Raw genomic sequence first — 20,635 nt, 5'->3', positions numbered from 1 at the left:
TCATTTATTGGAATGTTGGAGGAGTGTTTCTTGCTAGAATTAATATCAATTGATATACACCCTTTAGGGACTAATATACAAAGAGTATCTAATGCCTGCTCTACCTCAAACCTACTGAAGATGTACATTTTAGTCATGCCTCTGCTTCTCAGCTTTAAACTTCAAGTTCACTTTCTTCTGCAGTGCTATGACAATGGAAAGACTCCAGTTACATTATTAATTTTAGCCTTTTTTGATCTCTATGATATCAACCAGTGGCTCTCCTTTCCTCCTTAAATTGTAAGACAGTTATGCTTTAATTCTTTCACTATTTTGCATATTTAATGAAGGTTAAACACCAATGTTACTATAAAATTTCCTCTGGAGTACAGATAAAGGTGGGTATGCATTATAGATATAATCACAGTTAACCGTATTCCATATGGCACTTCTTGAAGGGATTAAGAAGCCACTTTGCAGAAAAGAACTCAAACTGGTGTTTGAAATGATTACATACATTCAGTGAGGAACAGCTGAACTTATGCAAGCTGTGGCCCTACAGACTTCCCTTAGGGAGCTTCCTAATGGTCCTTCCTACTTCCTTTTAGGTACCTTTTTCCTGGGGTGGTTGAGGCAAACACCTCACAGGGGAAAATTACAAACCCTGAAGGTGCTAACCTACCTAGTCTTCAACATTGACATGGATGTGTGGTACCAGTGACATCCCTCTTGACTTATCTTTCAGTCATTGGTAGTGTTTAAAACCTTAGCTCTATAGTTACCCTCAGTGTGAACAGTCTCTGCTCACCAAATATCTCTGGATGCATGCACCATTTCATTCTAAAACTTCAGACATCTTCAAAGAATGTCTAGGCTTTCTATTTTGAGATTCTATGAAAGTCTGTGTCCCCTGAGCCTACACTTTAATACTTTAGGATCTTAGTTATTTCCCTAAACTAACATGTGAGTTGCCGTGACATGTCAGGAGCTACGTGGCTCTCAGGGATTCAGAATTGGAAGCTAGGATTATCTGCATCCTTCAAGGACGTCTCAGTTTGATCTTGTGTCATAATAAATCTTACTAAAGAATGATAAAAGTTGCAGTGGGTAACAACGGGGATTCAGTATGTCTCAGTCAGTTTTCAGTTGGCAGTGGAAGTCTTAGGACAGGTGACCCCAGGACAGAGTTGTAAGGGAGAGCTGGGAAAGAAGAGGGGACAAGTGCCCAAATGCACCTGTCTTCTCCCAGGTGGGTAAAGAGTGTAGTGAGCGATGCACAAAGACAAAGTCCCATGAGAAAGAGAAAATCCCGTGCTGATCTAAGGCCTGGCGCAGATAGAAGACTCCTGGCGCTTGTCCTCATACTTTTTCCTGCTCACTTTGTAGCTTTTGCGACTTTCCCCCTGTGTATTCAAGAAGCAAGTATTGACCATCCACTATGTACCAGTACCTGGTAAGAGCCACAACCCAGTGCAAGCTGCTGAGGAAAGAGGAGTGACTGATGAGCGTGGATAATCATATCTACTGTGGAGATGTATACATGTGACTTTAGAGAGAGAGAGACTAAGAGAGAGGGGAAGGGAATTATAACCATCACTGGTGCTATAGTGTAGAGCAATGGTTCTCAACGTGTAAGGGTTGCGATCCCTTTGGTGGTAGCATATCAGATTACGATTCATGACAACAGCAAAATTGCAATTACAAAGTAGCATGAAATGTTTATGATTGGAGGTTGCCACAACATGAGGAACTGTATTAAAGGTTTGCAGCATTAGGAAGCTTGAGAACCACTGCATAAAGGAAACAGTGCTAAGTCCTCCACAGAGTGTGGAGAGTTTTTTTTTTTTTTTTTTTTTTTTTTTTTGTAGATAAGGCTTTGCTTTGATTCTGTTTGCTAAGCTTATGTAGCAACCAGGACAGCAATAAAGATGATAGGTGTGAATGATTTGCTGTAGACTGTGGTTTCTTTACAAAGAACTGTCAAGTGGCAAGCATGCTTCTTTACTACTCTGCAGCAAGCTAGTCAGTTTTGCAGTGGGCATGAAGATGACAAAGCAGCCTGCCTCCGGAAGTTTTGTCATTCTGATGCTGTTGCAGAGTGAAATCTTCTGGTTGTTTATATAGCTGTGCCCTTTACTCCCTGCAAAGTCAGCATGGGTGTATGAACTTTGGAGTCAAAGTTAGGGAGGGGCTCTAAGAAAAGAACTCTTGGCTTTCTACTTTTCTCCGAGTAACACATTCCATTCCTCACTCCTTCTTGCCAGTTCTGCATTCAGTGTTACCCCCATGGGTTGCCTAGTATTTGGCTAGATGGTATGGAGTTCTAACGAAGGTAAGGTTTTTTTTTCTATAATGTTTATATCTATATCTTAAAGTCCGACGTGATTGAATCAAATATCTAGTGTTTTTACTTGACACATTACTTTTATGTTAGGGAAAAGTGTGATTAATCTTTCAAATCAATTGAGTATAAATATGTATGAATATATATGTACATATATATACATATATAGTATACATGCATAAAACAAATAATAAAAAGTTGGCTGGTGGATGCTGCTATGTATTTTAAATAGAAGAAATTAAGAAAAACGAGACGTCTTAATGTTCTGACAAGACACAGAAGGAGGGGCTGGATAATGCTTGCTTAAAGTGTTTGAGGATGTTTGATTTCAGTAGGTGCAGTCTGTACTTACCTAGTTACAATACTGGGCTTGTTAGTTACCCTAACGTGGCAAACTTCACTCCTGTGATGTCTGGAGGAGATGGGGAAGAATATGGAAATGATGGGGAAGAATATGGAAATGAAATCATCGGGTGATTTTTTACAAAATCATTTTTTGTACATTTCTGCTACCTCAAGGAAAAGTCACTAAATTGATTTTATTTTTAATGTGTAGAGAAATAATTTTAAAATTAGGATTTAATACTTATTATCACTTTATTGTTTGGGACCTTGGGTAATAGGAAAAATAGCAGTAGATATATATTGATGTATGTTGCTGGAATCTGATAGGGTGAAACTGAATCTCTTCATTTCCTAGAAACTGTTGCTCAGACCACTGAACAGGTCCTGGGTGTTACACTTCTGCTTTAGTGTTGCAAAAACTAAGCGTCAAACACCGAACGAAAGTCCTTGGCATGAAACTTACTTCTTCTGGTTCTTCTCTGCCTACTCTGTAAAAGGAAGTGAGGAAATAAGACACCTCACTGGCTGAGCTTTGGTTTTTGCCTGGTTGCTCATTATTGTCTCATACAAGATTATACACTTACCGAGTTTAGCTGATTTTTCTAGTTGGGAAATGAATATTGATATGATGGTCTAGTAATCTGACCCTATGTGGTAATTTGAAATCGAAGGGGGAAGTTTTCTCAACTCACTTTGCTTTCCTGTTTGAATACGGTTAATTATTTATCTGACAGCTGATCCGCAAATGTCACCCTAGGGTAACTAGAAACCTGTAACTATTTCCCGTTCTGAATTGAGCCTCACTCCTGCTGTTTTACTGATAGAAGGCTGGCAGAGGCAGACACTTCATTAAGTATCTGACAGATCTCCCTACTTCTTCCCTTGCCAACTTTACTTTGATTTGTTCAGGTTACTGGTGAGGAGTCCTGGGTTCTGACAACCAAACGCCATTCGCTGTTTTTGAGGGAAGTGAGAAGCTCTTCTCTGCCGTCCGTTTGTCTTGCCTTTGAATTCCAATGCTTTTCAATGTTCTGTTCTGTGTCCTCAGTTTAAGTCACAGTAAAGTCCTCTGTATTTTCTTGTCACACAGAATTTTCAAAGGCGGAAACTGATTTTCTTCCTTCCTCTCTTTCCTTTTTCCTTCCTTCCTTCCTTCCTTCCTTCCTTCCTTCCTTCCTTCCTTTCCTTCTTTTTCTTTTCTCTTTCTTTTTCTTTCTTTTAGACCTCATTAAAGATATTGTTCACCTGGGGCAATAAAGGCAAAAGATGCAATGAACTTACTTCGCAAACAGTTCCTGCATTTTCTAACTGGTGCTTGCTCCCTTCATGAAAACAGCTTGGGATAATAGTCAACGAATCAGCAAATACCACTATCTTCTGTGTGGAAACCAAATATTATTCCCCTCCTTTCTCCCTTTTTCTTTTATCTGGTGTTCAAATGTCTCATTACTGTATGCTCTAGCAATGAATATGCTAGATCGACTTTCACCTGAAGGTGGACTTCCTGTAAAATTATTTTGGGCAAAAGGATTCCACTCTATTCTCACTTTAAGGACTATCTTTATTTTATTCTTGCATCATCTGCTCCATTTGGCTGCTTTTTTTACTTCAGGCTGCACCATTTGTGTCCTCAGGAGTAACCTCATGGATGCCAGTCATTTGAATTCAGCAGGCCAGCTCAACACTTCCTCTATTTCAAGAATGATTTCCAAAGGGTTGTCTTCTGGGCTTTACAAGTTGTATACTTACTGCCACTGAAATGCCTCTTTCCTTGGCTCTTCAATCCTCTCTCATCTTCCTATTTTGTTCAGCTTGTCTTTAGTTTTTGCATAGTCCTGTGTATATTCTGCCCATTACTTTCCAATTATGCTATTCCTAATGTCTAGTCCATCTATGGCCTTTGGTTATCTGTAACATATTTAATGTGATGTTTATTTTACTCAGAATAGTCAAATTAGTTCAATATAGTATACATGTGGCAGCCTCATGCTTAATTGGTTTTGGCACTACATTTGAGACCTTATAACTCATAATGATAGTTGTAACTGCTGTCATCTTACATGACGTGACTCACTAAGGGCTAACTACTTCTTAGCCTGTATTATTTGCTGGGATGGATATTAAATAGTGTGTGGTTTTTTTTGCTAGATAACTTGGCTGAATTTTTTTGTGTGAACTAAAAATCACATTCACGTGCTTAGACCATTTCATTGGGTTTTTGTGTGTCTGAGGTGACTTTTTGGGACTTTGTCTGATTTCCCACAGTTGAGGTATAGTAGTGTAAGCGCTACTTCAACTGTAGAGTCGGCTCCACAGTTAATGATACCTCTTGTGTTCAGTTATCCCAGACTTTAAAAAGCGAGAAAAAAAATAAAACAAACAAATATTTCTCTTTAAACTCAGTTACTGGATTAGGTTCCTAGGGGCCCCACATATGTGATGGCTTAGAATTATGAAAACACTGTTTTTACAGTTCTGAAGCCCTGATGTCTGAAATCTTGGGTTCAGGGGCCACACACTCCAGAGGAGAATCTGTGCTTGCCGCTTCCTGGTTCTGGTGTGGCATGAGCTTTTTTGGTTGTGGCAGTGTGATTCTAGTTCCAGCCTCCGTCTTGTCTCGTGACCGTTCTTACTGTGCGTCTATGTGTCCTTCTCTGCCTCTCACTGGGATTTAGGGCCCAGACCAGGATGATCTTCCCTCAACCTTATCTTCTCCCTGCTCACAAAGTTCCTATCTTCAGATATGGGCTTAAATATTGCAGGATCTGAGTTAACTCACTATCATGGACTAGGAAGGACTTCCAAGACTAGTCAACAAATCACAAGCCTATTGAGTCTGGGCATTGGTGAAAGTTCCTAGAGCCCCATCCTATAACCTTGCATGACTTCTGAATTTGGTAAATCCCCTTTTCAGCCTCAATTGGCCTAGTTGGCTCCTTCCTGTCTCTGCCTGTGGGTGTGGAGCTCCATTTATGCTGCTTTCCCTTAACTCTGCCCACAGACTTGTTGGTGATTTTTGTTTTAATTTATCTTATTTTTTTTTAAATTTTTATTTGTGTATATGTGTGCCTGACTTTTATGTGCACCGTGGGTCTCCCTGTTCCTCCAGTCCCTACCAGATTCATGAGATAGAATTTAGGGCCTCCCTGTGTTAGACAAGTACTATACTGCCACAGAACAGCTCGGCCCCAGCCATTTGTTCTTGATTACTCCAAAGGGTTGTTGTGTTTGCTGTGCAACTAGGACTCGTGTCTGATTCTATATCCTTGACCTATAGCATTTCGACTCATTCCCGATATGGGACTTTGTTGAAATTTTTGAAGACTTAACATTAAAATCACATTAAAATGTGTTTTATTTATATAACGAGGTCAAGTTAATTGTTTTTGCAAATTGTTAGTTTTTCTGAGCATATTCAGATGGTTCATTTTCAATTCTAAGCTAGTCAATTATAAGCCCGTGTTTTCTCAAAACTGAATCTGGGGCAAGGATTAAAATATTGATCTTTCACGTTGAAGGTGACAACCTGATGCAGTGAGGAGATGGAGGTGAGGCGGGTGGGTGGCTCTGTGAGAAACGGGTTTCCGTTTTGGCTGCTTCATGAGCAATGGAAAGGAGACTGAGAACTTTGGTGGCAGACAGGTCCATTGGCTCAGCATGATGGACACTTCTACAGCTGTGTCTTGGAGAGGAGAATTAAGGGGTGTGTCTCAGAGTTCTCCATGAGAATGAGGGATGCAAGGCAGAGATGGCATTCATCTGCCAGATCTATTGTTTCCTTCCCCTAAAGATTTAACACACACTTGGTGGGAAGATGGGTCAATGAATAAAAGTACTTGCTGTGCCAGCATGCGATGTTGTTCTTAGACCCAGAACTTGTATAAAAGAAAACCAGAGACAGTTCTAGTATCCATAATTCTTATAGTCTTATGGGAGACCAGAGAGAGAGAGAGAGAGGAGAATGTCCAGGAGCTGGTAGGCTGGTTAGCCTGAAATACAAAGTAGAAAAATAGCAGAGAGACCCTACCTGAGCAGCAAAGACAGATATCCAATGTTCTCCTTTGACTGCCACAGGTATGCCCAAATTCACACCAACTAATGTGTGCGCACACACCCATATACACATATATTCACAGATTTAGTACACAGAGGAAAACCATCCTATATATCCAAACTTCATCATCTAGTCCCTTTGATGACAGTTCAGGATACCACAGCCGGCCCAGGCCCTGCAGTAAAGTGTTTCATTTTACTCCAGAAATATGAGGAAGAGCCAGGCTCTGCAGGTGTGTGGTTAGCTGGCTTAGCTCTGAAGTGATGTTCAGAGAAAATGGCCTGGCATTCAGTTCAAATGACGAACAAGCATCTCACAATTGCCAGGAAGTTAATAAAACAGTTAAGACAAAGCAATCTAAAGAGGCTCATGAGATTTGCATTCAAGGTGGCAAATCACATTTATAAATCTCTCTAATACTAACCTTTCTTTGACCTTCCTTGAAAGACACAACTTGGTTATTTTGGACATCCATTGAAAGAAGGTCCTTTGTCAGACTGTAGAATAAGTGACCGGTGAACCACTTGCTGCCTTCGGCATCTGTCACCATATTCTGTATTTATATTTTAAAATTTTAATTCAGAGCTCTTGAATAGTTTCCAATCTGACACCAAGGATAAGAATAAGAACACATTACAGTTTTATTTACTTTTCCCCAGGTCCCTCAATGCTTAGCATCTAATACTCATGTTGCATTCTAAAAATTTAAGAAATTAGCAATGGGACAGTACTGTTATGGATGCTATCAATTTTATCTGAATGTCATCAGTTTTCCCCATAAGACCCAATCAGAACACCTCAACAGACTTAGCAGATCTGTCTCTCCAGTTTTCTCTAAGCTGTACATTCTTAGTTTTGCTTTGTTTTCCATGATTTTGACAGAGTGGGGGGTTAAGTAAATTGTAGCTCTGATTTATACTTTTCTTGTGGTTAGAATGAGGCTGTAAGTTTGTTGCATATTACCTACAGGTGTGATATACCGACCATTGTGAATGTGGTACACCTAGCATCATGGGTAGCGTGGTGCAAGATTGCATCATGACTTGTCATGGATAGTGTTAACCTGCTTGCTTGTGCAAAGCAGTTTGTCAGGCTTTCCCACTGAAATGATGATCTCCTCCCTTGAGTACTCTGGTCATTAGGAGGCACCAAGTCCAGTCTAGATTCAAGAATGGGCGCTGAACTTCACTTGTCATAAGGAATTTGGGTGCAGAGGTATTCTCTGGAATTATTTAGTAAGAGAAACAATTAGTTGCACCATGTACTTGTGTCAGAAAACCCAACATTGTGACTTATTTTGCTGATTCAAATTTGCAGCCTTGGCCATTACGGACTCTGAGGTTGAGAGCTGTACCCTTTGGGCATTGTTTCACTTCTCAAAAATTTAGCACTGTCTCACTTTCCCTTCTTCGCAGCTCCCCAAATGTGCCTTCTCAGCCAAGAGCATCTACCTCAGCCTGAGAAAGTGTATTTTCCCAGAAAAAGTCTAGCTAAGCTGGAAGGAAATATTTTATCCCGGGTTTTGATATTTATAAGAAAAATAGACCTTACACTGAAGAAAAGCAGTTACACAGTTTATAAATTGCCTTCAGGGGTAAAATACCTTAAAATGCAAAATTCATCAAAAGACTGTTAACGGGCTTGTGTTATTTTCATCAATCATACTCTGTTGACATTAATGATGTATTGTTCTTACTAGAAAAATCAGCTGGCTTAATTGTTGATTTTTAAAAAATTCTTGGCAAGTCAGAGTAATTCATTTGGATTTTCAAGGGAAATTTTTCTAGTATAATGATCTGGATTCTGATTCTCAAAAGTTGTTAATCACTGAAAACGAACTGCATCCTCCGTGCATATTGGCAGCAAGGATGAATTTGCTTGTTTGTTATGATTGTGGATTTGATTTCTCATCTCAGCAAATATAGAACTGGATGCCCTTATGGTGCATCTCAAGATTGATTTGACAGCTTGAGAGGCCATTTAGAATGAGGGTGTAGGGAAGATGTAAGTACTTGATATTACATTTCACTCTATGTCATTTTCTCAAGAGTATAAATTCCTTGAGAACTGAAACTTTTTAAATGCAACATTTAGCAGGAGTATTCAGCCATCACTGCCAGCCCAAATAAAGTTACAGTAACTGTGTGCTAACACACCTATGGAAAAATGCTATTTACTGCATAAGCTTTTGCTTGTCACCAAAATGAACTAGAGGTTTGGTAGATGGTTATAACTTACAGACTTTTTCAAGTTATTTTTTTTTTTTTGATTTTTCGAGACAGGGTTTCTCCGTAGCTTTTGGTTCCTGTCCTGGAACTAGCTCTTGCAGACCAGGCTGGCCTCGAACTCACAGAGATCCACCTGCCTCTGCCTCCCAAGTGAAGGGATTAAAGGCATGTATACCGAGTCAAGAATGCTGGCAGAATTCAATTGCTTTCCTTTGCTTTACCAAGTAGAAATGGGCTAATGTCTTTGCATGGTACTTGTAGAGTTGAGAAATTATTCCACTCATAGCAAATCCATTGTTGTTTCTCCCCCTACCCCAGCTGTGTAATTCACAAGTGACAGAAAGCAACACCTGAAAGCCTTTGTCTTTTCTCCCTTTTCTAGCAAGCCTCTAATCACTTAGTTACATCCCTTGGGGTGGTCTTTGTCTTAATTGTCTCTTGGGTAATCCAAGTACTGTTCTAGTGTGAAAAATAATAATTAAGGACATATGTACATGTGTCCGCTAAACGTGGACCTGTGACCCATGCTCAGTTATGCTATTCAGTGCCTGGTGAAATGTTGGAAGTGATGGTTAGGATTGTGGAAATGTCAAGTAACATCAGACATTAAGTATAACTTACTTAGATATGTGTGGGAGACAGTAGGAATCCAAGTGAAGGAAGTACCCTGTGAAGTCAGCTTGTGCCAAAATTACAAAAAGAACGAGGCATCCTATGGTTGTTGCTCTTTCCTGGCCTGACCCTATAGACTATTGGCTATGTCAACTGGCTAATGTCATCGTGTCCTTTCCCTGTCTCCTCTGTCCTTGATGTCACTTTCAAAAGCTCTAACTCTTTCTAATTTCTTTGCTCGTTCTAATTTGGGGCTGGGAATGGGCATCAGCAGGAGTGGAGTTTTCAAGATTGGTCTTTTGCACAGTTTGGAAGCTAGGATCTGAGCCAGAGAAACAACACATGGCACATAGAATTTGATTGCAATAAGTGGGACGTGACATAAATGTGATTACTTCTATTTTAATCTATAGAGATATAGATGTCCCCAAACTGGTTAATTCTAGAGAATGGCAGAAAAAAAATGGATGTCACCCAGTTGCTGGGTGAGCACACAATTGGCTTGGTGTGAGCAGAAGCGCCCGTATGTAACAAAGGAGTGGTATTAGTGCCACCAATTGACACTTGTTCTTTCTGCTCTCCTTTACGCTGCTGTCAATCACAAAGAGTCCCATTTTCCAGGCTCCCTCTCTCTATGACATCTATAGAAATAGGAGGCATCAGCCAATGGGAGGCACAGCCAGACAATTTCTCCCCGCTTTTGCTTGCTGAGGGGTCCCAATAGAGGCTGTCTTTCCTCTGTCCCTCCTCCTTGCTTTCACAAAGAAGGCCCTATCTGTTTCTACCAACTTCCTCGGTTGCCCATCTAGGCCTGTAGCAGCTTCTCATTATTGATAATGACCAGACAATTTTATTCACTCTCTTATGAAAAACATAAAATAAAGAAAGCAAAGTTCACCCATGGTTGTGGCTGTCTCCTAGCCTGACCCTGTTACTGCTGCAATATCACCAAGCAGGTGTCAGCAAGAGCAGCAGTCCCTGCCATGTTCTACACAAATCTGCCTGGTGGACCCGAACTCTGTGGGTTCTTGCTACTAATGACTTATGATGTCCTTTGTTCTGGGATGCCTGGGAAGCTATTCCATGTGGCCAGGGGTTACCCTTAGCCAAGAACTGATATTTAGAGGCGCAAGCATTCTCTTACTGCAGGACAAAGCAGGACTGTGGTGCAATTCAGCTTTCAGGGTTTCCTGGATTATTATTAGTCAAAGTCTAGATTTTAGTCAAGCCGAGCCTACTTGGCTTAGACCATTTCTCTGCATTATTTCCTCATATCTTCATGACTCACTCTTGAAAGTTCATCCTTCTTAGTGATGCCTCTGCTGCAAGGAAACCAGAGTTTACAGTGTGCTTATAAAGGTGATAGAGAAAAATCTGCTAATTCGGCGAGATACATAAATGGAATTTAGGATTATCAGTTTCCAACAGTTTGAACAGTTATTCGATGGGGAAGGCAACAGCAACAGAACATCCAGAGGAATGAACAGTCGGTGGAAGGTTTGGAGTTTTAAAATTGAAGAGAAAAAGAGCCTTGTTATGATGTTTAACATTGATACATAGTATAAGGGATGTCCATGGGATTATTAGTGAAGTGTACCTCTGGGGGCTTCTGTGAGACTGTCCCAGATGGTCAGTTCATGAAGGCTCTGACATAGTGAATGGATTGGTCCATTGATGGATTAATCCCACAGTGATAGAATAGGAAGCTGTGAAAGGGAGGAGGCAGAGCCTACTTGGAGGAAGTAGGTCACCAGGATCCAAACAAAACCTTGTCTTGGCTTCTTCATGGCACCTCCCCTTTTCTCTGGTCATGCTTGTTATGGGAAAGCTCACCTGTCACACCCTCCTAACACCATGATGCTCTGAAACACAGCCAATGAGACAAAATTCCCTGAAAGTCTGAGACAAAACAAACTGTCTCCTGTAGGTTGTTTCTTGCATCCCAGGGATAAGGAAGATAATATTCTTACCGAAAGTTAGAAGGCGCACAGAGGCTAAATTTTATGGCAGAAAGGTGGCACTGTGTGGCACTGTGTGGAGTTTTCAGTAGTGCAAATGCCCGGATGGCAACTATAAATGAAGTCTGATGCAAGACTAGAAATCCAAATGCTAAGATAATGATACGAAGCCAGGAATTCTCGGAGTTGAATCATACATCTCCTTTTCTGGAAAAAGGCTAGCATGTGTAGTCTTGTGGAGATGCAAATAGGACCGTGCAATTTAGTGGGAGTAAAGCCAGGAATAGCAGAAACAGCTAAACAGAGCGGCACTATGGGTAAAGTCGCCGCCGATGACTGTGTGCAACCCAGGGTAGGTTTGTTGAGACAGTGTATTTGAGGAGGAGGGATAGGAGGCACTCACCCATTCCTTCCCAGCATTTTCCTGGACAGAGCATTCTCCCTGATTCTGAGATGTAGAAAATGTCTTGGGGGAGAATTGAGAGAACTGCTGTGATTTTCTCTCTCCCTGCCTCTGACCTCTCTCAGTCAAGGCTTGCCCTCGGGCAGAGTGCCTTAGGCTGTGGTCAGTGGGCTGGAGTCTTTCCCAGAACTGGTTGCTACAAAGTGGCCAAGGAAAGAAGTGGACAGGTAGATTAAAGCCATGCACACGAGTTGGCTGTCAAGTACATGTACATGTGGGGTCCAGTGTGCTCACACCACCTGAGTGTAGTCTGCCTTCATATGTAGGGTACAGAATAAACACAGAGTGGTTAGGAAAAACAACTGACTTAGTGCAGGGTCAAGCCTGACTGCACATAGAAATTAAGCTCTGAGCCTTTTCCCCCTGTTTTTATCTATTGGTGTGGGTTGAGGCTGAGTGCGTAGGGATTCCCTTCTCATCATGGCTCCTCGGGTGGTTATGCTGGGTTTCCTTCAACCCCCACTTAATTTGTATTACATAACTCAATTATTTCTGAGACAGGGAGAGAAGGTGGTTGTTTAACGAGACTCGCTCTTCTGAGTGCCATTGTCCCCAGCTGAAGTCTAGACACACTTTGGTGCAGTGTATGCCTTGCTTCTGATGGATTTCTCTGGGTGAGCACAGGTTGGGTTTTATCTTTGTGCTATAACACTAACAAGTTGGCAATGTCACTAGTACTAGCAATTATGCCTTTAAAATATCCAATGCAGAGGAAAGAGTTAAAGGAGGAAAGAAGTGGAAGAGGCCAGAAGTAGCCATCAATCAACTCCAACTGAATTCTGTGTTCCCATGATGTTACGCTTGCTACCTGGACTAATGTACATCCGTGGTCCTATGTTGTCCTCTGAGAAACAAAAGGGCTTTCAATCCCATGTCTTGAGGCTTCCCTCCTTGACATTTTACACTTACTAGATGTTTGATCCCCTGCCCCCCAGTGCGGGGGGCCTTGAAAGGTCAAGGAACCTTCCGAGGTGATCGGCAATGGAAGGTGATTGGGTTATGTCTCTTTTATGGAGCTGGCTAAGTCCAGCATGAGTCAATTCATTCCTCGTGGAGCAGTAGAGCAGGTTGTCAAAGAGCAAGGCTGGCTTCTCCTGTTTCGGATCTTGCTGTACCTTATACCTTAGGGTGTTTTGTTTTTTGTTTTTTCTGTTGCAGTGATAAAACATGCCCAAAAGGAACTTATAGAATGTATTTTGGTTTATAGTTCCAGAGACTGAGTCCATAATGGTAGGGGACACATGGCAGCAGGTGGACAGTGTAAGAATCATAAGGCTTAAAACAGTACTGGTAACTGTCACCCCTGTAAATATGCATATTACTGCACATGTAAGAGATCACAGATTATGGTATTGTCAGCCTTCTAGTAAGTTTTGAAGCTGAAAGTCACAGCCAGCTCCGATTCTACAACCCCTGCTCCTGACCTGGCAGCAATGCTCAGGTACCATCACTATCTGATAAGACTTACAAGGTACTCTTGCTATCCAATAAGACTGACAAGGGGCCCTTGCTATCCAATAAGTCTGATAAGGTACCCTCGCTGTCCGCTATCTAATAAGGCTGACAAGGTACCCTCACTATCTAATAAGAATGATGTTCAAATTGGAATTATTTTTCTCAACTCATCTGAATACAAGAGCTGTTGTGCCTACCAAGCGAGATGCCAGGCTCGGTGCCAAAGCTTCTTCTTGGCTCTTCAGAAGAGCAAGTGCCTTTATTTTTGCAGATGGGTTAAAAACGGTGATTTTGTGCTCGCATTAAGCCTTTTTCTCAGAAGCTCTTGCCCTGTGGAATCAGATTAAATTCAAGATAGCTCATCAAGTGTGGGCCAGGGGTGTGTTCCCTGCCCTCAGAAGAGCCTCCAGCTCAGCACCGAAAACTGGCTGTTTCATGAAAGCACCGTGCATACTGATTGGGTGTGCTCTGTGCCTTTGGAGACAAGGGCATTGGCAACTGGAAAATACTCAAAGATGATGATAACAGAGAAGATCCCCTGCTACACAGAATGCTTAAGCACGTGCCAAAGCATTAGTATTAATTTCTCTTAGAGCTATTAACCTTTCCTTTGCCACTGGACCCTTCAGTTGGTCCTCTCTTCTGTAGGTGCAGAGGAGGGTGCCCAGCCTGGACTGTGGCTCCCTTTCTGTGTGGCTCTGGGCAGGTCTCTCAGCTCCTGCTGCACTTGGTTTAACATGCATGTGAGAGGGAGAGGGTGATGCTGGCTAGGATGCTGAGAGGATTCGTATCTGCTTGTTGGATTCTGGCATGTTTGGACAGGTGAGCTATTAGACAAAATTCAGATGATTTATCGTATGGTGGGAAATTTCCCCTTTCAGCTTTCCTCTAGATAACAAAGCAATATCAGATACTACAGGCGATATGTCTTAGAGGAGGAATTAAGGCAAATAGAGATTATCAGTCTCTGTGTGTTTTGGGTTAAGTATTCTTTGTTAGAAAATAATGTGGAATTTGAAGCTTAATTGAGATTTGGTCTAGTTTTAAGTGTTATTAGAAAGCTCGAGAGAGCCAGCCCGAAGCTTTGAGAAGGCTAACAGCAGATCTGCACGGGTTCAGGATGCAACAACCATGTGCTTTGCCAACATTTGTGAAAAACAACGTGGTTGGCAGCTGGATTTCTTGGTATTTTGAAAGGGCAGGTAATATGCATAAATAGACTTGGTGGCTTTCTTAAAGTTGTTTGTTTTCAAACGGGAATGCTGTACCTGTGTTTTCCTTTCTCCTGATTTCAAATATCTATGTGTTCCTCAGAGCTACCTGCTCTCAGAAGCCCGATCTGTTTGTGTGGTTTGCAAGGGGTTGATGTTTATTTGAATAATCTGAGGCAGCAGAAAAGGAATACGTTTAATCATCTAACCTTTACAACAAGGTGCATTTGAAATGTCAGCATTTTATTTCCGGAACAGGTGAGCTATTACATTATTAGGCTCGTATTTATTTATTTACACAGCACATCTTTTGGGGGAAAGGGTTTGGAGCAATCTGAACTGCTTCAAATAAAGGATAAAACAATAAGAAGGACAAAAGAGATGAAAGAGTAAACAGAGAAAGGAAGCCAACATAGTATTTGTGATGTACCTAAGGGTATGGGAAGAGGACCAGGGAAGAAATAATTTGTGTGATCTTTACTATTCAAAAGAAGAGACCACTTTCTCTTGCTTTGAAACCCACAGCAAAGATTGTCCTTGGAATGTTGGTTAACGTTATTCTACAGATACTTACATACTAAATAGCCCTGTACTGCCTTGGAGGCAGAACGATGCAGGTGAAAATGTCCTTCTCATGAAGTTCACAGTAGCAGACATGGTAAGTGTTGCACCTGCTGACACTTGACCAGCTGTACTTTGTTTTTATATGATTTGTGGAAATAGTTCTGAATGCTTCCCTGACTCTCTAGTCAGACACCTGAGAAACGGCAGACATCAGCCAGGTTAAGGAAAGCAGGAGAAACAGCTGGGTGGACGGGAGACACTACACTGAGCCAGTGTACCTGCAGAGAGAGCCAGAGAGGGGCCTGCGGAGGCCAGCACTGACAGCTCAGTCAGGCCACCCATGCCCCAGGACCGATTCCGTTTGATCAAAGTTAGCATGTGAGTGTATACATACTTTTTACTACCTGAAAGGAAAAACATGATTTCTTTTGGACTTACTGTGCTTAGTAATTTATATAGTTTAAATCTTACATTGTTTTTCATCTAAAATTTAAAACCTTTTGCCAATTCCCACAAACATTTTTTTTAAAGTTTACTACATCTAGGAAATCTAAAAGCTAGGAAACTTTGGTCTAATAAGCCTTCAACAGAGACATGAAGTTAGTGCAAACTGACGGCTGAAGCAATATCTAGTGGCAAACTTTGCTCCTTTGACTAAGGCAGGGTTTTCAAAACACACAAGCCACAATTTCTCTGAACAACTGCTTTGGGATGAAAACTATGCTCAGTCCACTGAGCTTGTGGGATGAGTAGAACTTGAATCCAGTCCTGTTTTCTGTTCCCATACTATGTGCCTGGATGGGTGTGGGACCCTTCTTTATAACAAGACAGTAGCTGGTTGTAGACCATATACTTCCAGTGGTCTAATATAAGGATCAAATCCATCAATTCCACAAGAATCTGATGCAGACTGCAAACAGATTGTCTGTTTCATTCATTTAGTGAGATATTAGTGTAATGAATAGGCCTGTTCTTGGTTGCCATTTAGTAGGGGTCTGCATGCCAGTTATTGGTGAATTTCGCTGCATCTATACATTTTAGAAATTAGGTTGACAAGAGAAAGAGCGAATTCAGTGGGGAGGGGATATCTTGATATCCCAGCCACTGGATAGGCACTTCGTTATTTCGTGCACGTTAAGATGTTTGCCTGTACAATTCTGTAAGAGAAATACCTTAAGATGCCGGAAGATTGCTTCTAGAAGAAATCAGAAACTTTGGACTGGAGAGATGGTTCTGTTAACATTGATTGCTGTTCAAGAGCGATGACCTGAGTTTGATTCCTATATTCCAGGAACCCATGATAGAAGGAGAGAAAGTTCTTCTCTCCCCTCCGTGAGCATGCTGCAGCATGTGTGTGACCACTTACACATATGTACATGTACACACATAGTAACAATTATAAAGTTGTATCATAACCAATCTTGAATGCAGCCTTTATCAGACAACATTTTTCCTTCACCCTCATGATAAAGAAGAAATGAGCCTGGTCAAAGGGCATTGGAGGGAGGATCTAGATGGTCTTATCATGACCGTGGAAAAGATCCTAGCTGAACCTTCCACTTTGTCTAAAGCCTCCTTAACATGCCCACCGAGATAAATTAACCATAAAACAGGTCCAAGGGTTGCAGGATGGATTGACCCACTCCAGAAAATCCTTCGTAATTGGCCAATTACGTTGGAAGCCGTGTTGAAAACAAACACTTTACTTAGCTAATGTTTACTCGAATTTCTGGAAACAAGCAATTACCTATATCATTTCTCTCCTCCCTACAATATCTTTTCCTTTATATTATGCCAATTTGTGCTTATTGAAGAAAACCAGAAATCACAAACAAGTAAAAGCAAGGAGGCAAGAAAAATGAGGAAGCAGACAAAATCACGCCATAATCCTATTATACGCAGAACAATAGCAACATTTTATTCATGCTGCCACCTATTGCCCACCCACACATATGCTGCATGTGTAAATGCATACGTTTTAAGAAATAAGTAAACTGGGGGCTGGAGAGATGGCTCAGAGGTTAAGAGCATTGCCTGCTCTTCCAAAGATCCTGAGTTCAATTCCCAGCAAACACATGGTGGCTCACAACCATCTATAAGGGGGTCTGGTGTCCTCTTCTGGCCTGCAGGCATACACACAGACAGAATATTGCATACATAATAAATAAAAATAAATATTTTAAAAAAAGAAATAAGTGAACTGTGCTGATCCTTACTCCTCCAGTGGCCTCAGGTCAGCTTGAACTGTCATCTGTCTCAATGCCCCTGGAATTTAGACTCCTTTTCATCCTCGTCAGCACCGGTCCTCTTGGTTCACCTTTTCCATCTTGTAGATATTTCCTTATCTTCTCTTGAGAAAACAGCTCTTGGTCGCAGACACAAAGTGTCATGCGTAAAGGCTTTAAAGTTATCTGGCCACTGACTGACTGCCTGTGGTACCATACGTGTACTGGCTAGTTTTATTTCGGCTTGTTACAAGCTAGAGTCATCAGAGAGGAGGGAGCCTCAACAACAAAAACCACCTCCATAAGATCTGCTTGTAGGGCATTTTCTTATTTAGTGATTGATGGGGGAGGGTGCAGCACATTGTGGATCTTGCCATCCCTGGGATGGTGATCCTGGATTCTATAGGAAAACAGGTTGAAGCCTGGTGGTGGTGGTGGTGGTGGTGGTGGTGGTGGTGGTGGTGGTGCATGCTTTTAATCCCAGCACTAGGGAGGCAGAGTCAGGTGGATCTCTGTGAGTTCAAGGCCAGCCTGGTCTACAAGTGCTAGTTCTAGGACTGACTCCAAAGCAATAGAGAAACCCTGTCCTGAAAAAGGGAAAAATAAAGAGAAAAAAAAAAGCAGATTGAGCAAGCCATGAGGAGCAAGGCAGTAAGCAGCACAACTCCATGACCTCTGCATTAGCTTCTGCCTCCTGGTTATTGCCTTGTTTGAGTTCCTATCTTGATTTCCTTCAGTAAAGAACAGTGGTATGAAAGTATAAGCCAAATAAACCCCCTTTTTTCCAAAGTTGCTTTGGTCATAGTGTTCCAGCATAGTGACAGTAACCCAAATTAAGACACTAGGCTTTTTCTTAGTACTTTCCCTCTTCTGGGCTTCTTAATCCCAGATTCCTTCTTATATCTTACTCACAGTGCATTGGGAAGTAAGCCTCAAAAAACAATAGTGTCATCCAGTAAAGCAGTTTTTTTTTTTTATTTTCACTCAACTCTAGCAACATTTGATTTTTAAAAAGTGGGTGCCATGTTATGCTCCTTGAAACTATTTTACCGAGAATAGAGTCAACCAAATGTGGCCATTTTATAACCAGCACATTATCATGATTTTTTAAATTTTCTCCCCTTTTTATTACTTAAAAAAATACCAATCCAAACTCCCTCTCCCTCCACAGACCTTCCCCCACCCCTCCAACCCTAAGGGAGTGCCATGCACCCCACCCTGTGGAAAGTCCAAGGCCCTCCCTACTATGTCTAGATTGAGCAAGGTTTACATCCAAAGAGAACAGGATCCCATGAAGGAGGTATATGCAAGTAGAGACACATCCCAGTGTCACTATCAGTGGCCCCCCAGTCTTTCCCAGCTGTCAACCCCCTTCAGGGGGGCTTGGTTGTTCCCATGCTCTTTCACCCCCAATCCAGTTGGAGTTGGTGAGCTCCCATTAGCTGAAGCAAACTGTCTCAGTGGATGACCCTTTCATGGTCTTGAATTCCTTGCTCATACTCTCAATCCTTCCACTCTTCAACTGGATCTTGGGAGTTCAGTCCAGTGCTCCGATGTGGGTCATTGCCTCTGTTCCCCATCTGTTGTTGCACGAAGGTTCTATGGTGATATTTGAGATAATTATCAGTCTGACTACAGGGTAAAATAAGGTAAACCCAAAAAAAAACACATATAGATCCACCTGGAAATTGGAATCAGACAAAAATTTGGGAGCATGGGGGTGGAGGGCAGAGGGAGGGGGGAAAGGTGGGAGGAGGAGAACTTGAGGGAATGGGATAGTCGAGATGGAGGAAGGACAGAGATGAGAGCAAGGAAAGAGATATCTTGATTGAGGGAGCCGTTATGGAGTTAGCAAGAAACCTGGCTCTAGAAAAATGCCCAAGAACCCACAGGGATGAACCCAGCTGAGACCCTAAGCAACAGAGGAGAGGATGTCTGAACTGATTTTTTAATTTTTAATTGTATGTATATGTATGTGCCCATGCATTGGCATGCGTATGTGCCTATGTGATGGGAGACATGTGACTTCTTCAAGAAACAAGGGCTGAGAATAGCATGAGCATCTTTCCCTGTGGCAAAACTCCTGGAGTACCTGACCCACTTGGATAATTCACTGCATGATTCTGGGCATGACCCTGCGAGCGTGGGTGTTACATGTCCTCCTTGCTTTCACCATGCTAGCCCTACTGCTGGCCTGAGTGAGCCACAGTCATGAAGTTTAATATTACACATTTGCATAACTGTTCTGGGAAGAATGATATGAACCATAAGAGCTTTAAAGAAATGTTATTTACTAGTTGGTATTCAGAATCAGTGGGAACAGAGAGTGAAGCTGACTCACAGAAACCCACTGTTCCTTCATTTCTAATAGCTATGCCGATACCCTAGGACATTAAGGGAGTTGGACACAAGGACAAGGAATAGACAATGTTAACTATGAGACCCCAGACTCAACCAAAAGCTATAGATAAAATATTAACCACAAGAGACAAAACTTTTTCCCACCCTGCATGATGCTGTAACCACTTGTGCTGCCAAGTGGACACACTGTTCTGCCTGTGGGTGCGCCTAGTCAGAAAATTCCCTTTGTAGCTTGCAAGACTGCTTATGCTTCTGACGTTAGAGATGTAGGTCAAAAGGTTAATGGTTACGCGTGGGAAGATTGGGAGGTGGGAAGGGAAAGAGACGACAGAACACAAGCTAATAATTATTGTAACCATTTTAAAAAAAAAAAAAAAGAAACGTAAGACGTAGAAAGGTAGGAAGTAAAAATTGCTCTGTTCATGCAAACCATTGAAACTGTATAAAACGGTTCAAGCTACTTGGGCCTACGTGCTTGGATGACCACCGGTGATCACAAACCTTTATTAGCACGAACTCCACACATCCATCCCAGGTCCTTGAACCCATCTGCGGCAAGGCCTCCAGCACCTGTGTGCACCTTATGCACCTTCAGATGCCCTGGAGCTGGAGTTAGAGGTGGGTACCGGGAACTGAACTCAGGTCCTCTGTAAGAGCAACAAGTACTCTTGACCACTGGGTCATCTCTCCAACTCCAGGTTACATTTTATAGTTAACCAGAACAATCAGGTTCTCTTTCATGTGTGTGTGTATGTGTGTGTGTGTGTGTGTGTGAGAGAGAGAGAGAGAGAGAGAGAGAGAGAGAGAGAGAGAGAGAGAGAGAGAGTTACTCACAG

At 41.9% G+C, this 20,635-nt stretch overlaps 1 protein-coding gene across 1 annotated transcript in view; it reads left to right on the top strand.

The window, feature by feature from the left end:
- Positions 1 to 2,161: 2,161 nt before the first annotated feature.
- The window catches only part of Hhla2 (HERV-H LTR-associating 2), an 83,728-nt gene continuing 65,254 nt past the window's right edge, over positions 2,162 to 20,635 (top strand). Inside the window, exon 1 of the mRNA XM_013352220.1 lies at positions 2,162 to 2,311. The gene's annotated coding sequence lies outside the window, so the exon portion shown is untranslated. The remainder of the gene's footprint in view (positions 2,312 to 20,635) is intronic.

Source organism: Microtus ochrogaster, chromosome 2 (assembly GCF_000317375.1).
Source record: "Microtus ochrogaster isolate Prairie Vole_2 chromosome 2, MicOch1.0, whole genome shotgun sequence".
In the NCBI taxonomy this organism is placed as follows: Eukaryota; Metazoa; Chordata; class Mammalia; order Rodentia; family Cricetidae; genus Microtus; species Microtus ochrogaster.
Note: the sequence above shows the minus strand (reverse complement) of the source record. Positions and strands in the feature narration are given on the sequence as shown.